At 42.3% G+C, this 21730-nt stretch overlaps 2 long non-coding RNA genes across 3 annotated transcripts in view; one reads left to right on the forward strand and one right to left on the reverse strand.

Moving 5' to 3' along the window:
• LOC144259525 (uncharacterized) overlaps window positions 1–18587 on the forward strand; it is a 46007-nt gene extending 27420 nt beyond the window's left edge. For both annotated transcript variants that reach the window (XR_013344851.1, XR_013344852.1), the window contains one exon: window positions 18047–18587. This is a non-coding gene — a long non-coding RNA (uncharacterized LOC144259525). The remainder of the gene's footprint in view (window positions 1–18046) is intronic.
• On the reverse strand, window positions 7478–19454 carry LOC144259526 (uncharacterized). Its single transcript, XR_013344853.1, has 4 exons — window positions 19430–19454; window positions 19231–19337; window positions 14270–14324; window positions 7478–7534 (listed from the first exon to the last, which is right to left on the reverse strand). It is a non-coding gene; the product is annotated as an uncharacterized LOC144259526 (long non-coding RNA).
• Between the last annotated feature and the right edge of the window lie 2276 nt (window positions 19455–21730).

Consider the following 21730-nt stretch of genomic DNA (forward strand, 5'->3'; position numbering starts at 1 on the left):
TGTAGGTCTGGTGAATGAATGAACTGGAATGCCAGAGAGCCTATGGGAGATAAACCCTCCATTAGGAGCGCCTGCAGTGCTGGAGAGCCATTCAGCACCAACGTTCCCTGCTCCGTAATGCTCAAGGCATGCTCTGAGGTCAGTGGTACCAGGGAGGTAAGCGCAGCCTGCGTCTGTTCCAGCAAGGTCATCCGTGCTGGCACCATGTCCATTGCGGTGCCGAATGGTGCCATAAGAGAGGCAGGCAACTGGAAGCCTGAAGCCTCGGCACCAGGAGCTTGCGCTGTCGCCGCAGCCATGGGGGAGATTAGCACGATGCCGGAGGAACCCAGCATGTGAAAGCTGCTGAGCTGGGGGAAGGTCTACACAGAAGAAATGGACCTGCTTGGCGACCGTTTTGCTTGCAATGTTTGCCTTCTGGGTGAGGGAGGTGGGTATTTTCTTTTTTTTTTGTCCTTTTTAGAGGCGAGAGGGCTGCGGTTCACTGAGGAGACGTACCTGGGTCAGAAGCAGGTCTGAGTAACTTCTGCATAAGAATCAATCATTTTCAGTCGGAATTCTCTGTCTTTACATGCCCTGGATTTTAATTTGGAACAATGGGCACATTTTTGAGGAATGTGGGACTCCCCCAGGCATTTTATACACTGGGAGTGACCATCTGAGATAGGGATGGCGTTCCTGCACATAGTGCACTGCTTAAATCCTGAGGAGCCAGGCATATTAGCATCGGCTGGAGGCTGAGAGGAACAAGTGGGAACAAAATTTTTTTATTTTTATTTATTTTTAAAGGGATGAACTTATCTAGTAACTACAGTGCTACTCTAAGGGAAAAAAGGATGTAGAATGGGTAAGAGAAAAAGTTTTAACGAGTCTGCTATAGGTCCAACTCCAGCCAAGGACGGTAGAGAAGGAACTGGGGAGTTCAGCCATGCATGCGCACTATTAAGACAAGACTGGTATGTGAGGCAGGCTCTGCGCATGCAATATGGGTACTGCTGTAAAAATCTCCGAACAATGGAGCAGGGGCACACCAACACCTATCTTCCCCTGGTTTGAGGATCCTGCTGAGGTTTGAGCATCAGAGAGGCAGCCAAGCACCTAGACTGAGGCATTGTGCTCACACCCATAGCAGAAATATAGGTGTCCAGGGGATTTTTACGGCAAAATTTTTAGCTATCTACAAGTTTAGGCGACAACCAAGCAGCGGTTTTCAGGATCTCAGTCATGCTTAAATTTTGGCCCTCGGGGCCTAAATGGGAAATTAGACAATTAAATCCATTGGTGGATCTGGGCCTTATTTACTCTTGAACTTTTAGGACCAATTTTGCTCTCAGATGCATGCTCAACTATTGTCTAAAATAGGAACCCTTCATTAGGGTTGCCAACTTTCTACCTGCACAAAACCAAAACTCTTGCCTTGCCCCTTCTCTGAGGCCCCGCCCCTGCTCATTCCTCCCCCCCACACACACACCATCACTTACTTTCACCGGGCTGGCTCAGGGGGGTGGCATGCGTGTGTGGGTGGGGGGGGTGTGATAGCTCCAGCTGGGGGGTGCAGGCTCCAGTGTTGGGCCAGAAATTAGGGGTTCAGAGTGCAGGAGGGGGCTCCAGGCTGAGGCCATGGGTTGGAATGCAAGAGGGAGTGAGGGCTCTGGGGTGGGGCCAGGGATGAGGGGTTTGGGGTGCAGGAGGAGGCTCCAAACTGGGGGCGGAGCTGAGGGGTTTGGAGTATGGGAGGAGGCTCCGGGCTGAGGCAGGGGGTTGGGGTGCAAGGGGTGAGGGCTCTGATGTAAGGCTGGGAATGAGGGAGTTCAGGTGTGGGAGAGGATCCGGGGTGCAGGCTCCAGGCGGTACTTACCTGAAGCAGTTCCCGGAAGGAGTGGTATGTTCCCCCTCTGGCTCCTACCCGGAGGCACAGCCAGGTGGCTCTGCATGCTGCCCTGTCCACAAGCGCTGCCTGCACAGCTCCCATTGGCCACAGTTCCCGGCCAATGGGAGATGCAGGGGTGGCACGGGGCCAGTATGCAGAGCCCCCCTAGCTGCCCCTACATGTAGGAGCTGGAGGGAGGACATGCTGGTTGCTTTCTGGGAGCCACACGGCACAGAGGCTAGCAAGGAGACTGCCAGCCCCACTGTGTGGCGCTGCCAACTGGACAGTCAATGAACCAGTCAGTAGTGCTGAACGGAATCACCAGAATCCCTTTGTGACTGGGTGTTCCAGTTGAAAATCAGACACCTGGTCACCCTACCCTTCATGTATATCTAAGGCCAGGATTTAGAGGATTCTTCTATGTAGCTTAACCAGATATAATTGGCCTAATCAGCAGTCCTTATTCAGGCAAGACCTCTATGGAAACAGTGATAGTTTTGCCTAAGTAAGGTCTACAAGACTAGTCTCCCTGTGTGCCGAAACTGCGTTAGGTAGATTCACTGTTGGAAGTTGTGAGGAATGATTGTTCAAACCACTCTGCCCACATACAATTTTCTGTCATAACAATGAACCGTTTATGAAGGGCCTTCCCTTTCCTTTAGGGATTTTTGGGATATTTGAACAATAATTATTACAATAAAACAATCTTATAAAAAATTCTATTAAAAATCTTAAATCTTTAATCAAAACAAACAAAAACAAAAATATATGGGGCCCAATGCAAAAGGAAACAAAACAAAAAAAGATACCCCACCCGCTACAGGGAAAGAGAAGATGACAACAACGGTCAAACTAAAAATACATTTGGAAAATGTTTTCCAAAGAGAAAGTAGATTTGGGCTGAGACACATGGAAAGCAAGAATGAGTTCCAAACTAAGAGTCCTGTACAGTAAAGGTAGAAGCATGATCACCTGTTGAACTACTGAAGCAACAATGGAAGCCCTAAGGGATGGGTGATAAGAAAGGATAAACAGCTGTCAGGTTAAGGTTCAGGTAGTAATAGGAAGGAAAGTTGCATGCTTAAGTACTGGATTGGGACTCAGCAGGTTTAGGTTCAGTTCTCAGGTCTGCAACAATTTCCCTGTGTGACCTTTGGCAAGGTATGTAGGTGCCTAACTTTCACTGAAGTCAATGGGAGTTAGGTGCCTACACAGGGTGGATTTGATTTAAATCAAATTGATTTGAATCACAAGTCAGGCAGACTCAATTTAATCATGGTTTTCTACATAAAAGTGCATTCTTGCTGGTTCCTATAACCTTAATACATATTTTTCACAACTCAGAGATAGATGTAGGTTTCATTTTTAGATGGTGCACACTATAAGTTTTTAAACAGTGATTTATTTTGAAAACTTTTCAGATTAGTTTTACAGCTATATCAGAAAATGAATGCTTGTTTGGTTATTTCATTTACCAAAGGTAATTTAAGCAGATATTTATGAAGTCATTGGGAAGTGAACTATCTCCATTGCAACAGGTTAATCATTAATATTTGGAGGATTTTCTTGCCATGCTGTATTAGTAAGAGATCACCACCAGACAAACATTTAAATTGTTTTATTTAACTAAAACAACATGAAGTATTCTGGATTTTTTCTTCAGCAGCAATCATATAACATTTTAACAAAAAAGCATACGTCCCTCGCTTCTCACATTTATCTCCAGACTTCTTCTCCTTGTCCAGATCTATTCTGCCCACAACAGTCTCAAAAAGTTCAATGAATATAAAACTTTGCACTTTTAGAGAGAGGTAAGGGATTGACTCTGTGTATACAAATTTGCAGAGGGAAAATAGAGTTGAGGTCTGCTATTTCTCACCTCTATATTATTTATTTTTTAAAAAACATTTTGCTGTTAACAAGCATGTTACTTCTGGAGACACAAATCCACAGTTTGAGAACTGCAAAACTAAGCCTCTCTCATGGAATCTTCTAGACTGAGCACTGAGTCCCATTGGGTAGATAGAAAGATTAACCTAAATAATCTATACAGAAGCCTGTGGAACCCCATAAAATTGGGTCCCTAATCCATGAACTATTGGAACTCGTTTACAAAACTTTTCTTAAACATTACCTGAATATATTGTCTCATACTATAGAATTAGAATTTATAATCCCTATTCCATGATGAGATTGGCTTTTTCCTCAAAAAGCATTTTATCAAAAAAATCCGATTTTTATTTTAAAAAAATTATTTTTATTCACCCTGTACGTACATAAACCTTTCAGGATCTGCATTGCAATCTCACTACACCTCAGCTTTCTGTCTGTAAAACAGGAATAAAAGTAATTCCTTTGCTTTGTCTGTCTTCTGTTTTAAAGTGTAGTCTCTCAATATGAATTTGTGCTTAGGCCAACGGGATCCTGATCTCAGCTGGAAATGTAGACTCAACCATAATACACACAATAAACAAAAATAGCTAGGGCTTAACCAACTTTAGTTAAAATCAATCCACAACATTTTAAAAAACAATGTAAAGAATACATGGTGAGCATAATAGGATCACAATTGTTCATGCCAGTCAGTAAACCTCCTGTTGCACTGAAGCACTGCTGAGAGAAGTGGATAGCAGCTTTATGTGGTAAGTCAACCCTAACAAAAAGCCAAAATTTATAAATAGCACCAAGGTAAATTCTCAGAAATGATTATTGCTCCTAAAACAGACTAGTTTTATGCAGTGTCAGAACTTTTCTTTCAGGTGACGCATACAGTATGTTCTCTCTTGGTGAGAAGGGAGAAAGCTGGAACTAACTCCATTCTCTAGTTGTTTTCTTCTGCATTCCCTCTTAAATATTGTGTCATTTTTCATGATTGTGAGGTTTAGTGAATAGGAACTCACGTTAGCACAAAAGGTTTTCCTAAGTACTGTTCATATGTCAAGGTTGACCAGAACTGATGCATAATTTATCAAATGTAAATTAGACTGTGAAGATGTGAGAAGTTAGACATGGCTCCATGTTACTGGAAAATAGGAAGATAAAAGGGCTTTTTGCACAGGATTCTAATGTTTTATTAGTTGCCCAATATGCACTTTTCTTCTGAAGAGGACTCTTACATAATTGTCAGTGGATGCTTGTGCATTTTGCAGTTGGGGCTGGATTGGTTTGTGTGTATTGATAATATCTAGCCCATTATGGGTGCAAACAAAATACAAATTATAAATAAGAGGTTTAGTAGAAACTGACAGTAGCCCATTAGAACAAATTTTGAAAGAGAAAGTTGTTACAGACAAAGAGGCAAATAGTAATTGAGATAAAATACAACATGGTCTTACAAAAGGTAGATTGTGCCAGACTAAACTGATTTACTTCTTTGAGAAGATAACTGAATTTGCAGACAAAGGAAATACAGTAGAGCTAATCTACCTGGATTTCAATAAGGCATTTGATATGATTCCACAAGGGAAATCACCAGTTAAATTGGAGAAGTTGGAGATTAATATGAGAATTGAAAGATGGATAATGAACTGGTTAAAGGGGAGACTAAAGTGGGTCACACTGAAAGGTGAACTGTCAGGCCGGAGGGAGGTTAATAGTGGAATTCCTGAAGGATCGGTCTTGGGACCAATCTTAGTTACCATTTTTATTAATGACCTTGGCACAAAGTGGGTGTGTGCTAATAAAATTTGTGGATGATACAAAGTTGGAAGGTATTAGCAATATGGATGAGGGACTGGCAAATCATACAAGAAGATCTGGATGTCCTTGAAAAATGGAGTAATAGAAATAGGATGAAATTTAACAGTGCAAAGTCATGCACTTAGGGACTAACAACTATTTTTGCTATAAATTGGAGAATTATCAGCTGGAAGTGACAAAGGAGAAGAAAGACTTAAGTGTATTGGTTGATCACAGGATGACTGAGCCACCAATGTGATGCGTCCATGAAAAAGGTTCATGCAATCCTAAAATGCATCAAGCAAGGTATTTCCAGTAGAGACAGAGAATTGTTAGTACCACCATACAAGGCACTGGTGAGACATCATCTGGAATACTGTGTGCCATTTGGGTCTCCCATGTTTAGGAAAGATTAATTCAAATTGGAACAGGTGCAGAAAAGGGCTACTAGGATGATCAAAGGAACAGAAAAGACTCAAAAAGCTTGTCTTGTTAAGCCTAACCAAACAAAGGCTGAGGGGAGATAGGTTTGCTCTCTATAAATACGTTGGAGGGATAAATACCAGGGAGGGAGAGGAGTTATTTAAGTTAAGCGCCCATGTGGACACAAGAACAAATGGATATAAACTGGCCATAAAGAAGTTTAGGTTTGAAATTAGGTGTAAGTTTCTAATGATCAGAGGAGTGAAGTTCTGGAAGGGGAGCAGTGGGGACAAAAAAAAACCTAACTGGCTTCAAGACTGAGCTTGGTAAGTTTATGGAGGGGATGGTATGATGAGACTGCCTACAATGACACATACCCAATCTGCAACTACTAGTAGCAAATATCTCCAATGGCTGGTGATGGGGCACTAGATGGGGAGGGCTCTGAGTTACTTCAGAGAATCTTTCCGGGTGTCTGACTGTTGGGTGTTGCTGAAATGCTCAGGGTTCAACTGACTTCCATATTTGAAGTCAGGAAGGAATTTTCCCCTGGGTCAGATTGGCAGAGACCCTGGGGATTTTTCCACTGCAGCATGGGGAACAGGTCACTTGCAGGTTTAAACTAGTGTAAATGGTAAATTTCTTGTAATCTGAAGTCTTTAAGTCATGATGTGAGAACTTCAGTAACCCAACCAGAGGTTATGAGTCTATTACAGGAGTGGGTGGGCGAAGGTCTGTGGCCTGCAATGTGCAGGAGGTCAAATGGGATAATCAATAGGCAGACTGCAGGTCAAATTCGGACTGCCAGATGCTTTTGAATGGACTGCAAAATCTTTTTATTTCCTTATCGTTATTGTTATTATTTTTGTATTATTTTCTCTGGAGTCTGGACCTTGACTATACATTGACCAAGAAATTTGACTTCGACAAAAAATAATTGATTAGCCTTGAACTAGATTATCATGATGGTCTCTTCTGGCCTTAAAGTCTATGACTCTAATACTTTTTTCAATCTAAAGCAGCACAAATACAATTGTTTTCACGGCAACAATTATTTAGACAGGTTTAAAATTCAACAAGTATATAAAAATGAAGGACTTCTCCATAGGCAGAACAATCTGGAACTTTATTATTGTATGTGCACAGTCACTTCACAAAGAAAGAGGGTAAGTCAAGGGGCAGAAATCCATGTCACACTAGTATGTAAATACCCACTTTCAGCATGAAATGCCAAGGTTATAAACAGTCACAAAGTTAAAACTTCATAAAAGCAGGAAACTATACATTGTCTTATGACATTGTTCTCTCATCATTTCTTCTTAGCCATATTTTAATATAAATAAATCACTTTCCTTTACTAAACAATAAAGTAAGACTATCTGTGATGAATTCTCAGGGCTCAATATTACAGATTACAGGATATGTACAATACAGACTGAAGAACAAAAGAACATTATAATACAGTTTGAGGACTGTATTGAGAAACCCAGTGTTTGGTTATGGCATCCACAGCTTTCATAATCCGATGTCAAGTAATCAGCTGCAGCCCTGATCATGCGATTTCTAGAAAATAAAATAATTCACATTCTTCTTAAAGGGTTTCTGTGGGACTTATCAGTGGGTGATCACATGCAGCTCTCACTGGGTCATTATGAGTTGCAGGAATTACACAGATGATCAGTAGCGCTAAAGATCTTATCCAGAGCATACAGAATGAAGATCCAAAAACCTTCGTTCCAATACAACATCATCTGCCTATTTCCCTTCCCACTCCCTCCTCTCCCCCGTTGTTCTAATGCAGATACATTTTCTATGGACTAGGGCTCTATGTCTGTTGTGGAGGTCATGGATCCCGTGACTTTCCATGACCTCCATGACTTCTGCAGTGGATATTAACAGAGTATTAGGAACCTGAACCAATCAATAGGTCTTTCATATTTTCACCACTAATATAAGCTATTAGTAGTTTTTATGAAATTGCTTTTAAAAAAATCTGTAAACAAACTATGGTCTATTACAAAAATCACACAGTAATAAAGAAAAAAAACACAAGATAAACTGAGGACAGATTTTAATGGTGCTACAGGAAGGAAATAAGAGTATTTAAATATGAACAATTTAAATTAGAATTGTTAGAAAAAAAATCAACCACAATATAAAGTTGCATGTTATAAAAGGAATTTAGATAAATAGAAGCCTAAATTAACAATTCATTGGATACAGGAGAGGTGTTTTGTTTTGTTGGTTGGTTGTGTGAATATCATCATCTACTTGAGTCTGGGAGGGCAGGAATTTGAAAATTAATAATCTTTATCTCCCAACAAATTTGTCAGTGCTACATCTATTCCCCCTAAAATGCTTTTAAACCCAGATATGTAAAGAATTGTTAAAATTTTCTTCACACGTTTAGATGTCTCAGTTTTCCCCATCTGTACAAATGCTCCTGGTCCTTAGACATTGTGACTATCTTAAATGCCTACACAGACATTAAGTGCAATAACTCTGTGCATATAAATTATTTTATTGTATTTTTCTTAAATGTGGTCAATTAACTCTTAATCTGCACATCAAAATAGTTAATTTTTTTCCTGACTATGCTTTCTCTCATTTTTAGTAGTATGAAGTAAATTATTCAGATGCATAATCAATATTTCCAGTGAGTTACAATCTTTCCATATCAGGGGGAGAAAAAAGCTCTACATCATTACCATGATTCCCACAGTGTTGCTGTAGATGTGTTGGTCCCAGGATATTAGAGAGATACAGAGGGTGAGGTAATATCTTTTACTGAACCAATTTGTTTTGGTGAGCGAAACAAGCTTTTGAGCTTTCACAGAGCTCTTCTTCAGATCTGACCGGTGCAAGCTCAGAAACTTGTCTCTCTCACCAACACAAGTTGGCCCAATAAAAGATATTACCACACCCCCACCTTGTTTCTCTAAGGTAATATGTGAAGTTTACTCAATTCCCATAAAATTTGACTACCTCTATTGAAATGTGTGCCTCTAAAATGCAAACGACATTGTGCCTAAGAACAAAAATAGATTTCAGTTAACACTTTCTATCTAGCCTCCGAGTGCGCCACATGAACTGAGCTCAGTGTCGCCAGTGCCATTGGTTGCTGCTCTGAGGTGCCAGCCAAGAAATGGACTGTCTGAGGCATCAGCATCACAGGTATGCCCCACACACTCCAGTAGAGCCATTGGGTTGATTTGCAGTTTAGTTTCTTGGTACAGCCTGATAACATAAGAGAGAGAAAATTCAAACTTGCCCTTATCGCTTTTGCGATAAGCAAATGAAAAACTCTATTAAAGAAGAAATGATAGTTAACCCAGAAAAAACTACAGGGCACAAGAAGCATCTGAATCATATTCTAAACAGAAAAGAGCTCTTCTTACATCTTTTTCCTGGACTTCTAAAGTACTCTCATGAGCCATTTGGAAAATACCAAATACCATAAGCAACAGAAGAGCGATTCTTGGAAGTGCACAAACAATAAGCAAGAGCACTTCTATAATTCCACTACCACACAGGAAAGAGGGCCTATACAGAAATGTAATGAAGTACGGAATTAAAGACAAGCCACTTTATGAGGAATAAAAAGGTAGAAAAGTTAAAGCCACTCTCCCATTTGCCCCTGAAATTACAGCTATTATAGAATGCCCCAAGTGCTTTCTGAACTCTTTAGAAGTTCTTTTAAAGTTTGAGTGTAGTAACCCTAATTGTCACAAAGATTGAAGCTACAATTCTTTGGGGGGGAGGCTGGGGGGTGCTTTGAGTAGAGGTACTTTCCTATGCTTAGTGGGATGATCTCAATACACTTTATAATTTGATTTTATTTGATTCAGTCTCATGTTAAGTTTAGCAGAATAATGAAGGTCCCAGATGCAACTAAAAAGTTATTAATGCCACATCTCAAAGACACAAATTTCACTCTAAATTTCACACATAAATTTGCCTTAGATTGCTGCCATATTAAGAAGTAAATGATTGGTGTACAGGATAATTGAGTTTTACATCTGCTAATATCAGTTCACATCCTTTAGGGGATTTGTACTCCAGGCTCATAGCTTATTTCCTTTTTAAATTCAGATATTTGGAAGCTATTTTAGCAAGTACATTCCTTACATAACAGACAAAATTACCAAGGATTACAAACTCATTTTATTAAAGGGAAAGCTGGTAACAACCCCTATATTTCGGCAGCCTAACACTTTCCACACTAAAGGATTCTTATGCTCTTTTCTTTGAGATATTGAGGCTTTTGATATTCAGCTGGGAGAAGACCCTCAAGACTACAAAAGAGCCTTTTCTTTGACCCATGAAATTCTATTTTGGTTTTTGCCAAAGATACCAACGGTTAAAAATCACCATTTCCCTTCTGTCACTTGTGTTCCCCAAGAAATGTTTTGGCAGCCTGTAACATAATAACTAAACCCACAGACATTCTAAGGTCAGGATCACATCAGTGCCACCACAGAAGTACAGCATCTACTGGAACTCTCAGGATCTCCGAGAGCAGTTGTAGTAGCAGCACTTCAGTCATGCAAGAATGCTCTGGCATGGTGTTCTGGCACTTCTATGGGGAGCCAAAGCAGCATTCTGGTACTTCTGACCCAGCTCCCTGCTCTGGAAGGAGAGATGGTGGTTTGGTAACCTGGGTGGCATCTCCTCATGCTGCCTCCTCCACCTCTTCCCACCCCTGGAAGAAAAGATGGTGGCCCAGTAATCTGTGTGCCATCTCCTCACACTGCCTCCTCCACCTCTTCCGCTTCTGGGCCTGCCCTGGAAGGAAAGATGGTGGCTTGGTAACCGAGGCCACTCAGGTTACTGAGCCAATCTTTTCCTTCTGAAGTGGGGATATGGAGTCCAGAGAGCCCTCCTGGGCTCCCCTGGGATCCACCCAGGTTATCAACCCACCACCTCTCCTGTCAGTAGCCAGGTCCAGGGAGTTCCAGCACTACTACTTTCAGGACTCAAGTAGTGTGTAGTAGAGGATGAGAGGCAGAGCTGGGAGTGTCCAGTGGCCCATGTTCCCTTCCAGGTGCACTACATGGGACAGAAACCATGCCAGGTTTTCTCCCTTGGTAAACAGCTCTTGGACACAGCAGCCCATTCCTCCCCTCTGTGGGAAGTACAGGTGGCTGGAGCTCCCCCAACTCCCACAGCTGAGGGTGGAATGAATACAAATGAAGCTAGGTTCTCCTCAACCTCTCTTTAAATCAGATAAAGCACATGGCCCCAGTGGCCTGTCTCTATTCTGTAGGCAACACATGAGTCATGAGCTCCCTCAACTCCAGCGATGGTGAGGAGAGAGAGACACAAAGAGAGAAAGCACACACGCAAAACTGGGCAGGGCTCCTCCTGATGGCCACCCACAGGACCCAGCATCTGGGGCAATCACCCCCTTTCTGAGATAACAGTCTTGTCCTACAGCCAATTAATGTTGTTAGTTCTGAAGCTCAAGTGGTGGTGGTCTGTTTTTCCAACAAGATCTGTGCCTCATTCAGTGCACTGAGTGGATGCACAAGGGGGCAAACTTAAAGTTGTGTGGGCAACCATAAATCAGACATATCCAAACTCTCAAATATTGGCAAATATTGAGTTTATAATGGTAGCATAAGAATTTACAGTGTTAGCCTGGGTATACAGCTCAGCTAGATTCTTGGGAACATTGCCAAACAGAGGGAGCTGCAATTTTCTTAAAACACATTTTCGCCCCGGGGGGGGGGGGGGAGGGCGTTCTGTCCAAGAGAAGAATCCTTGAGCAACCCTGTGTGAAATCCTGACCCCATTAAAGCCAATGTGATGGGTGTTGCTACTTATGTTTCTGTGATTTTTTTTTCTTTTTTCTTTTTTTTTTTCAGAGGATAGGCCATATTTTGAGTAGATTAATAGATTAGGAAATCCTCACTCCAAGCAAAAAAAAAAAAAAAAGATATGACTTGACTGGCTTTAAATCTGATGAAAAAGACCTTCTCCAGCCTTTGTTAGGTGCTTCTGTTATCTGGTAAATCTTCCTTAGTAAAATTAAACAACTCATCTGAATTCATAAGAAGGCTGAAATGGCAGTCTTGATAGCCACTTCTGTATGATTAATGTAATTTTCTGTTTATTGCCTATGGACTTACAATGGTTTTGGGGCAATGTAGTCAGACTGACTTCATTGGAGTTACTCCTGATATACAGTAATGTCAGCAAGTCACAGTCAGGTCCCTTCTCCTTTAAATAGCAGGGTTTTGGTAACAGTTTTCTGACAGTTTCAAAAGTCAGTTCCTCAAACTTGTAAACCAATAAAGAGGCCCTCTCACTGTTTGAAAATAGATTTGGAAATGTGTGTATTATATGATATAGATTTCTGGAGCAAGATTTTGGTCATCCATATATATCTACATAATCTGTACATGTGTGCGAATGACAGAGAGAATAAACCGTGTGTATATACACATGTATGTATATGAATGAATAAACTGGGAATCAAACACATGTACAGTAGGAAGCACCAAATCTTAACTATCATTGCAGGATTGTGGTAATTGTTTTTAATGCAAAGTGATACTATGCCCTGTAAGTACTTCTATTGGTAGATTATAGGTATCTAGTGAGTAGTAAGAGTTCAGGCATGATCACTGAAAAGTGCAGTGCTGAGAATTAATTGAACTGCTAAGATGACACCTTATAATACAAACTGAGTTATCCTGAGGGCACTGCATCAATCAATTCTCATAATAAAATATAATGGGTGTTTATCATGCCCACCTTGATTATCACTACAAAAGGTTTTCTCCCCCCCCCCCCCCCGCCCGCCTCTTGCTGGTAATAGCTCATCTTAAGTGATCACTCTCCTTACAGTGTGCATGATAAACACCCATTTTTTCATGTTCTGTCTGTATATAAATCTCCTCATTGTATTTTCCACTGAATGCATCTGATGAAGTGAGCTGTAGCTCACAAAAGCTTATGCTCAAATAAATTGGTTAGTCTCTAAGGTGCCACAAGTACTCCTTTTCTTTTTGCAAATACAGACTAACACGGCTGCTACTCTGAAACCTGTCATAATAAAATATACATCTGTCTGGCTTCTGCTCAGAAATCCTTTTTCCTACTGAACTGATCTCGATGTCCTAAACAGCAACTGAAAGCTCATGATCTGTAGATGTCCAAAGGAACCTTAGCTTTTTTAAACTTATAAGCAGGTGACCTACTGGCACTAATGATGTCTTTCAACTTTCTTACCGGGAGGGCAGTTCATCTACTTTGTGCATCACAAAATTCCTTAGCTAAAAGTCATAAATGGTCTTTACTAAATACTTCTGATTCCATCTTTCCTTCTTTTGACAAGCAGATGGATTTTAAATTTTCCTCACAGTTAATCTTAATTCAGAATAACTCCTAAATCTTTGTTGAGAAGGTTAGAAAGTTTTACAAGAAAAATATGTAAGCCATCTGGATACTTAAAGGTAGAAATAGGACTTGATATGCAGAATATGATTTGTTGATAACATCCCATCATTCATATCATAAACCCTCAGCTAATCTATGATAACACACACCACTAAGAAAATTTTAAAATGCACTGTAGTTCTTTAAAGGCTACACAGTCAGGAAAATTTGGTATTGGCAGAAGAATGAACTAGATGACTTAACTCTTGCCAACTATAGCTTCTACTGCATCCAATACAATGGGTTAGCGCATTAAGTTGAATATTTCTGCTAAAATGATCAGCAGGAAAATATAGTTTTCAGTGGTGACTTAGGTTGTCATGAGTGGGCTTCAGAGGTCAAGTCGCATTTTTTTCATTGAGAACTTTTTATGTGAAGCTATGCCTACATTGTAATCATGAGGTGTGACTGCAGCTTGTGTGGACATACCTGAGCTAGCTTTAATCTAGCTAGTTTGGGTACCAGAGCAGTGATGCAGCGTCAGCATGGGCTAGCTGACCAAGGGCTTGTATTGCCCGCGCTGTCAAGGCTTCACTGCTCCATTACTCAAGCTAGACAGATTAAAGCTAGTTCAGGTATGTCTGCGCAAGTTGAAATCATACCCCCTGAATGAGTGTTCATCTACCCTGAAACAAAGAACAAACATCAGGATGAAACAAATTTTCTCCAGCTCAGGGTTTCTAATCCAAACATACAGCCCGGCTTCCTCCCAGTCACACTCTGTCCTGTCCTTGGGAGAAGCTATTTTTATGATCCCTTACTGGAGCACCTGTTTGAGCAAGAGTTGTTATTAACTTCTTATCTGCCTCTGCATTTAATCACAATCCCATTGACTTGAATAGAAGCAGGTCCTACCTTTTTTCAGCAATTGTTTCAGGACTTCACCCCTCTGTTCACAACCAAGCTTCGTCTACGTTAAAAATTGCACAAGTTTACCTAAAGATGTGTTACTGAATTAAGCTTAGCTGCTATCAGTCAGGTTTAAATTTATTTAACAGTGTCTACATAGCTTTACCGAATCTATTTAAAACCCAATTTTATTTAAAGGGATACAACTTTAATACACATAAAGGCCTCCAAAAGTTCAAATTAAGAGCTTTTTTTTAAAAAATGAAGTTTAAATTTTGCAGAAACTGGTGATTCTACCAATGTGCTTGAAACACAGACCTCCGTGGGCAACAATGGAGCCTGCATGCCACCGGCTGTGTACCAGAGCCGTTAAATCACCAATGGTCCTTGAAGACAAGTAGGGTTGCCAGGCATCCGGTTTTCAACTGGAACGCCCAGTCGAAAACGAATACTGTTAATGTGCTAAGCGCTTCTGAAGTCTTCGCTCAGCACATACAAAACTCCTATAGACTTCAGCTGCTTTCATAAGGAATTACAATTGAATATTACTATCAACTGTGCATTCGTTCTGGAGGGGTTTTACAGAAAAAATGCAAAGGCATGATTCCTGTCCTAATATTTTACAAGCAAAGAAATACACATGAGTAACTTTATGTATGTGCATAGCCTTGCATGCTTAAGCCTTTGCAGGATTGGGACCTAATTTAGGTCTGAGTAGCTTTAGGATTTTTCCCTAAAAAAACTACGTGAATAATGTCCCTGTAGCGAGGCGGTGTGGTTCCCCGCCGCTCTGGAGAGGAACTAGCCCCTCCCAACACCAGAGTGGGCCGGAGCCAGAGAGTTCTGCACCCACCCCCCAGAGGTCAAGGCACAGGACAGGAAGTATAAAAGCACAACCCCAGAGCTCTCTCAAGAGGCAGCTGCCGGAGAGGCCAGACGCCTCCGGCCTATCTCCCAGTTGGGAGATGCCGGTGACCTACAGTGGACCCAAGGACTGCCCTGACCTGCTGACACCTACCAGAGCCAGAAGGAGCTGCCCAGCTGCCCCTTGCTAGTTCCACCCAGAGGACCCCATGGTTCTTGACCCCCCCACACACCCCAGAGGACACTGTCCGGACCCAGGTACCTCCAGAGGGGGAGTTCAGAAGTGGCCCGGGGGCAGCGACCCTAATCTGGCTGCAGCACTGCCAGTGTTTATGTCAGTGTGTTGTGGCCAGGATCCCCACTGACGCAGCAGCAGGTCTGCCACTGCTAGGGCCCCGAGCTGGGATGCAGTGGAGTGGGTGGGCCTGCATCCCACCTGCCACCCAACTTGTGGGTGGCAGTCTCCCCCTTTCCCAGGCCGCTCTGAGCCAAGAGCCTGGGCTTGTTGTTTACCTGCCCTTGTTCAGCTCCTGCCTGAGGACCTGAGCCCTTGACTCACTATTGCCCGCTGACCATGGGCCAGGCGCAAATAACTGTCTGTGTTTGCCTCTATTGCTGCTGCAGAAAGAGACTCCCCCGGCCAGGCTAATTCCCAGTTAGCAACTGGAAAGTAGCAGCAAGGTGGTGTGGTTCCCCACCAACACGGAGAGGGACGAGCCCCAGCCAAACCCCTCTACAGTTCCCATTTCTGCTGCAAAATAGTTCACTGTATGTCATAATTGTAATGATAATTTAATTATGATATTGTGGGGTAGGAACTGATTAACAAGTTAACACAATATAAATCGAATATAAATCTTTTTTGGATTGAAACAAACACATGGGATATTCCAGCAAACATACACCAGGAGAGACTCCATAGAGTATGCAGAGACCAAGGCCTATAAATATTCAGGCAATCAAGTTGCCTGGCTAGGGCTATGGAGTATATAATCAAAACTTAATACTAGCAACTTAAATCCTTCATGATTTGATAGGAAAATCAATACTGGCTACCCTGAAAATATCTGCCAGCAGTAATAAGTAATACCTGTGCATTTCTGTAGGAATAAACCCTAAATCAAAGGAAGGCCAATAAAAATTAATACCAAAAATGGTTGCCATTTTACCATGAAAACAGCTTGTTCTTTTAGACTAAAAATACTTTGTTCTGAAACTCCTCTACTAATGCTCCAAATCACATAATCTATATAATATAAAAAAATAGCTTTTTTAGCCAGCACAGTACGAAGCTGCATGTCACCATCCCACTGTACATCTTGTTCTGATGCAGTTTCAACCTAGAATACGTAAGTTATTCACTTCTAAAAGCATTTATATTATTTTGATTCTGGGGATGAGGGAAACAAACACATTTAGTGTTGGGGGTTGGACTAGATGACCTCCTGAGGTCCCTTCCAACCCTGATATTCTATGATATTCAACTGAGATTGCTTCAGCTCTCAAACTGCAAAATCCCTCAGTTCTAATTTAAAAAAAAAAAAAAAAAAAATCAATTACGTAATTCCCCTGCACCAAGAAAACCCATCAGTCCAATACACTTCCCCCTCTAGAAATATTTTTTAAGATGACAACTAAGATGATGATGATGAAGTTGATGAGTAATATTTCCTGATTCACCAGCAATTTTTTTTTACCATTTACCAGTTGTGGGTTTTTTAAAACCTAGCCTTATTGAGGTTTGTGTCTTTAAACAGATCACTCACTAAATCATGGTGGAGGGACAGAGCAATAAGTAAGGCTACATTTAGCCCATGACCTGTCCACGACTTGTAAAATAAATACCCGACTAAATCTTAGGTGCTCTGGGGGGCCCCAGGGCACTGCTGCTGCTGTGGGGGGAGGTGCGGCCCAGGGCGCCGCAGCTGCTCGGGGTAGGGGAGCACCACAGCTGCTTGGGGGGGCAGCTGCTCGGGAGCTGCTCCAGAGGAAGGGGGAGGATGCTGGGGGGAGGGGCACAGTAGCGCCCAGGACCACTGCTGCTCCGGCATTCCCCGGGGCAAGCTGGCTGGGGCCTCCCCAGCAGCTGTCAATGCGACTGCTCCTGGGGCTGCTCCAGCTGCAGCAATGTGGCTGACCCTAGAAGTCACGGAGGTCACGGAATCCATGACTTTTGTGACCTCCATGACCAACTTGCAGCCTTACAATAAGGTCTGTGATTTCAAAGATCCAGTGGCCCAGAGTCCCTGCACACAGGTAAATAAATTTTGTCTATTGACTTCAATAAGAGCACTTCAACCCATGAATTGTGTGGTGAATCCTACCCTGAAATCTTCTTAGTCCTCTTCATCAAGCTAAATTACTCAGACTGTGTGGGGAGGGATGAATTTCACCCTGCATGAGCAAGTTCTGACTATGAACTGCTATAGAACTGACAATGAGTAGTCAGGGAAGAGACAGAGATTCTCTAGCCTGGTGGCTAAAGCACTCCCGTAGGATGTGGAAGTCCTAGCTACAATGACTAATCGTTTATATACAACAGAACTGCTTCAACAGGAGAGACTGAGTAAGTCCCACTTCAGAATATCCCATAGCCTAGTGGTTAGAGCAGCTTCTGAAAGATGGCAGATCCCAGTTCAAATCCATTGTGCCCTCAGACCACCTGGTGGTGAAGGCACTCTTCAGCAGTGTGGGAGACCCAAATTCAAATCCCTTCTCTGCATCAGGCATGGTGGGGCTTGAACCTGTGTCTCCCATTTCCAACATGAGTACCCTGGGCTAAAAATTATAAGAGAAGTCTCCTCCTCTTCCCTGCCCCCAATTTGTTTGATCCCAAATGGATTTTTTTTCAATTCATTAAATTTTAGTTCTTTTTGCAATATTTAGATTTGATCAAACTTTTTTTTCCCAATTTTTCAGAATTGGCAGCAAACCAAAAACATCTGATATTCACTCAGCTCTAGAAAAAAAACTATCCTCAGATGCTGAGAACACTGACTGTAAAACTGGGAAATGGAAAAAGAAATATGTATCAGAAGTGATTCTATCTGCAGCCCTCAATGTACTCAACTCAACTGGAGATCAAGATGATTTCTAAAAATTATCTTTCGTCATGAGGATCATACTTCAAAAATCTAAATACAAGACTTCAAATAGAATACAATGAACTGGCTAAAATAATTTAGAATAAATACATTTCAACACATTTTGTTTTCTTCTATTTAGTGTACCTGCTAATAAAACGATTTTCTCAGAAACTGTGAATTGAAGACCAAAGCCATCTCCCTTGGATTTGTGAAGTACTATAAAGAAATTTCTGTTCATTTGCCATATTTACGAAGACAAAATAATAGAAACAAATTTAAATAGGAGAAACACTGATTTTTGTATGTATAGCAAAATCAAAACCAAAGCACATTTTTCATGTCTATTTTGAGTTTCCAAGTTACTTATTAATTCAACTCTGCATAACTACAATGTGATAGAGAGATACTGTACTAGTTTTTCCTAGCATTTCTTTAAATAGCTCCAGTATAGAATAATCTAAAAAATTATATGGGTATCTATATATAACAAAAGCATTGCTCAGCAATGGGAAAGATTTCTTTCATTATTTCTTCTATATTTAACTTTTGTCCAGGAAACTTTGTGCTCATGAAAAGCCATGGAGAGCCAAGTCTTCTATTTATGCACAAAAACAGACTCAATACAAGCAATATCTGGGCAAACTTCACCACACTGCTTAGCCAATGTGCATCAGCCATGACCTAGAAAGGCCTCTTCTTTGGGTGATAGGGCATTTGTCATGCCTCGTTTTCTCACATCTCTCTGCTGAGACAGTCAACTAGGGGGTCAATTAGTGATATGGGGGTGGGTTATGTACAGCTATCCAGTAAGAGCTGGACTAAGCCACCAACTCATGTAACATGCTCACCCAATATTCAGGGCGAGAGTCACAAAAACTTAGGCATGGTGACACTGAGCATCTCCTTCTCCTTGGGTTTTGAGCTGCAACCCCTCTCTTAGCATAGGAACCTATGCCATCTTAACAGAAACACCGCTACCTCCCTCATAGCTTTTAGCCCAATTGTTAGGGTACTCACCTGGGATGCGAGACACATCTGGTTCAAGCCCCGCCTCCAACTGACAGGGCAGGGGGAAGGGATTTGAACTGGGATCTGCCACCTCTCAGATGAGTGCCCTAGTTTCCCTGTGGGTGAATAAAGAAAGAATCATTGGGCCAGAGACAGCAAGCAAGCAACCATAAGAATGACTCTATAGCCTGGTGGTTAAAGCACTCACATGGGAGGTGGGAGACCCAGGATCCACTTCCCCTGCGCCAGTGACCTTTTAACATTATTTATCCCCAGTGGAACAGCTTCAACAGGAGAGACTTGTCACACCCCAAGCCCCACCCCCCGCTCCCTTCAGGGGATTCTCTTGGGGAGACAGATCAGCATTGTATATTGCAAACACTGTTGCAAGCATCACAGAGGAATTTGGGAAGGGTCAAAGGTTTGAGTGGGGAGTGGAAGATTCTTTTGCAGGCTGCAAGAGGCCTAAGGGGGAAGGAGAAAGAGAGCGGAGAACGGGTTAACTCAACACTGCAGCTAGCAAGCTCAGTCCGATGATAAGACGCTGGCCCCAGTCCAAGGTCACTGCACTAGAGGAAATGTCTGAAGCTGCGTTTATCTTTCACCCAGCCATGAAAAAAGAAAATGTACACTGAACCAGGGCTGCAGAAATGGAAAACACGACGAGGGGAGGGAAGCAGAGCTTCGCGTCCCTGGAGCCATTGTGTCTTTGGAAAGCGGAAAAGACCACAGAAAGTCAGTTTTAACTGGCACAAAGAGCACAAGGAACAGAGGTCGCGGAACGGAACACCCCCAAAGGAGCCCAGGACTTAAAAGCCTCCTGAAAGCTGGAGTAATTTGGAGATTAGCAGTGGACCCTGGACGACCTGTGCACACAGGACAGAACTCCCGTCCACCCTTCCCCCTCTTCTTCTTACGTTACACCCAGGCCTGGCCAGCCTCGCGTAGTGAGTGTGAAGTATGAAAGTGGGTTAGGGCTTGGGGCACTAATGCTTTCTTCCTTCCTCTGAGTGATGTGGGGAGCACCCATCACTCTCCGATGTTATTTTATTAATAAAGCTTTGTAACTTAGACACTTGGTGTGTTCAGTCATCTCCTCCCCTAACGATCCTGTGGCCTCAGCCTGATTACCTGATGCCTCAGACAGATTGGTAACAAAAACCTGTCAGTCTCCCACATCCCTGGTGAATACCCAAATCATTGGGCTAAAAGCTATGAGGGAGGTCATTCTCATTCCTCCCCCAGGGCCCTATTGTGTCATCTTGTCTACCGTGGCTGGGTCCGGTAGGTGACGTCTGAGCACACTTACCATATTGGGCCCTGCAGGTGAGTTTAGTGGATGAATGCCTATCTTCTCCCAGTTCATGCTTCACTCTGGGGCTTAAGCATCTGGATACATGCAATGGGGCTGCAGTGTGCACACTCAGAGGCAGACACATAGGCGCCAAGAACTTTTCCTGCAAAAATTTAGGTACTGAGCAAGTTTAGGCACCTATAGTGTTTGGGGGCAAGGCACTGAGTGGGACTTTCTGAATCCCAGTGTCGCCTGATTCTGGGACTTAGGAACCTAAAGTGGCAGTTAGACACCTAAATCCTTTTGTGAATCCAGCCCTCAGTCTATATTAAACCTGAACTAGAGTCGAAATGTTCTGTATCCAACTGCCAATCCCTGACCCAGCCAGTCTCCCCTAGAGAAAGTTAGTGCTATCTCCCATAACATCAACAAAGAAAAAAACAAAACAAAACAAAAAAACCCAAGATTTCCACGGTCTAAAATGTTATAAATAATAAATGAATGACTGAGGTTAATGATTTCTATCTCGTCCTAATGGATCAAAGTCTTGCATTATAAAACCACTAAACACAAACTGACGCAATTTGGCAGACTCAGCAGACTGCACCCAGGAAATGCTAGACCTGCCTTATGAGAGGCTCCAAAATAATCTTCCTCTTCAGTTCTCCCTTAAACACACATGACTTTCTTCAGATTTTACATCATGGGAGGAGTTAAGTGAGTAAGTATGGGTATTAGACAAGCAGCCAAATCAAACCTATACAACAGACTGATTTCTTAATCCATCAGCAGATGTGTTACACTAGCAAGGAAGAGTCTAGGAACCGAAGAAAAGTGAAAGCATCAATGCATGCATCCTGATGCTAGGGAATATAGGACCAGACCTGTGCTCAGCACAGGAACAAACGTACGGGACAGGCCTTAGTGACTCAGGCACCTTTCTACTCCCTGACTTTGGGACTGACCTGCTCTGCTAGCTGCGGATTGCTGGGCCACACCCTGGCCTATTTAGGAACACTCTTACATAAGGGGAATCTTTGGCTGCCTTATCATGGAAAATTTTCTGTCCACTTTATATAGCCGAACATAGAATCTGTCATCTGAAAGCTGTATTGGATGTTGACAACTAGTCCAGATTACTATCAAGTCTGGAAAAGGTGCAGAGACTTTCAGATTTCTGCCATGCATATTTCATCTGCACAGGCCATTGTCCTC

Source organism: Eretmochelys imbricata, chromosome 1, assembly GCF_965152235.1.
Source record: "Eretmochelys imbricata isolate rEreImb1 chromosome 1, rEreImb1.hap1, whole genome shotgun sequence".
Classification (NCBI taxonomy): Eukaryota; Metazoa; Chordata; order Testudines; family Cheloniidae; genus Eretmochelys; species Eretmochelys imbricata.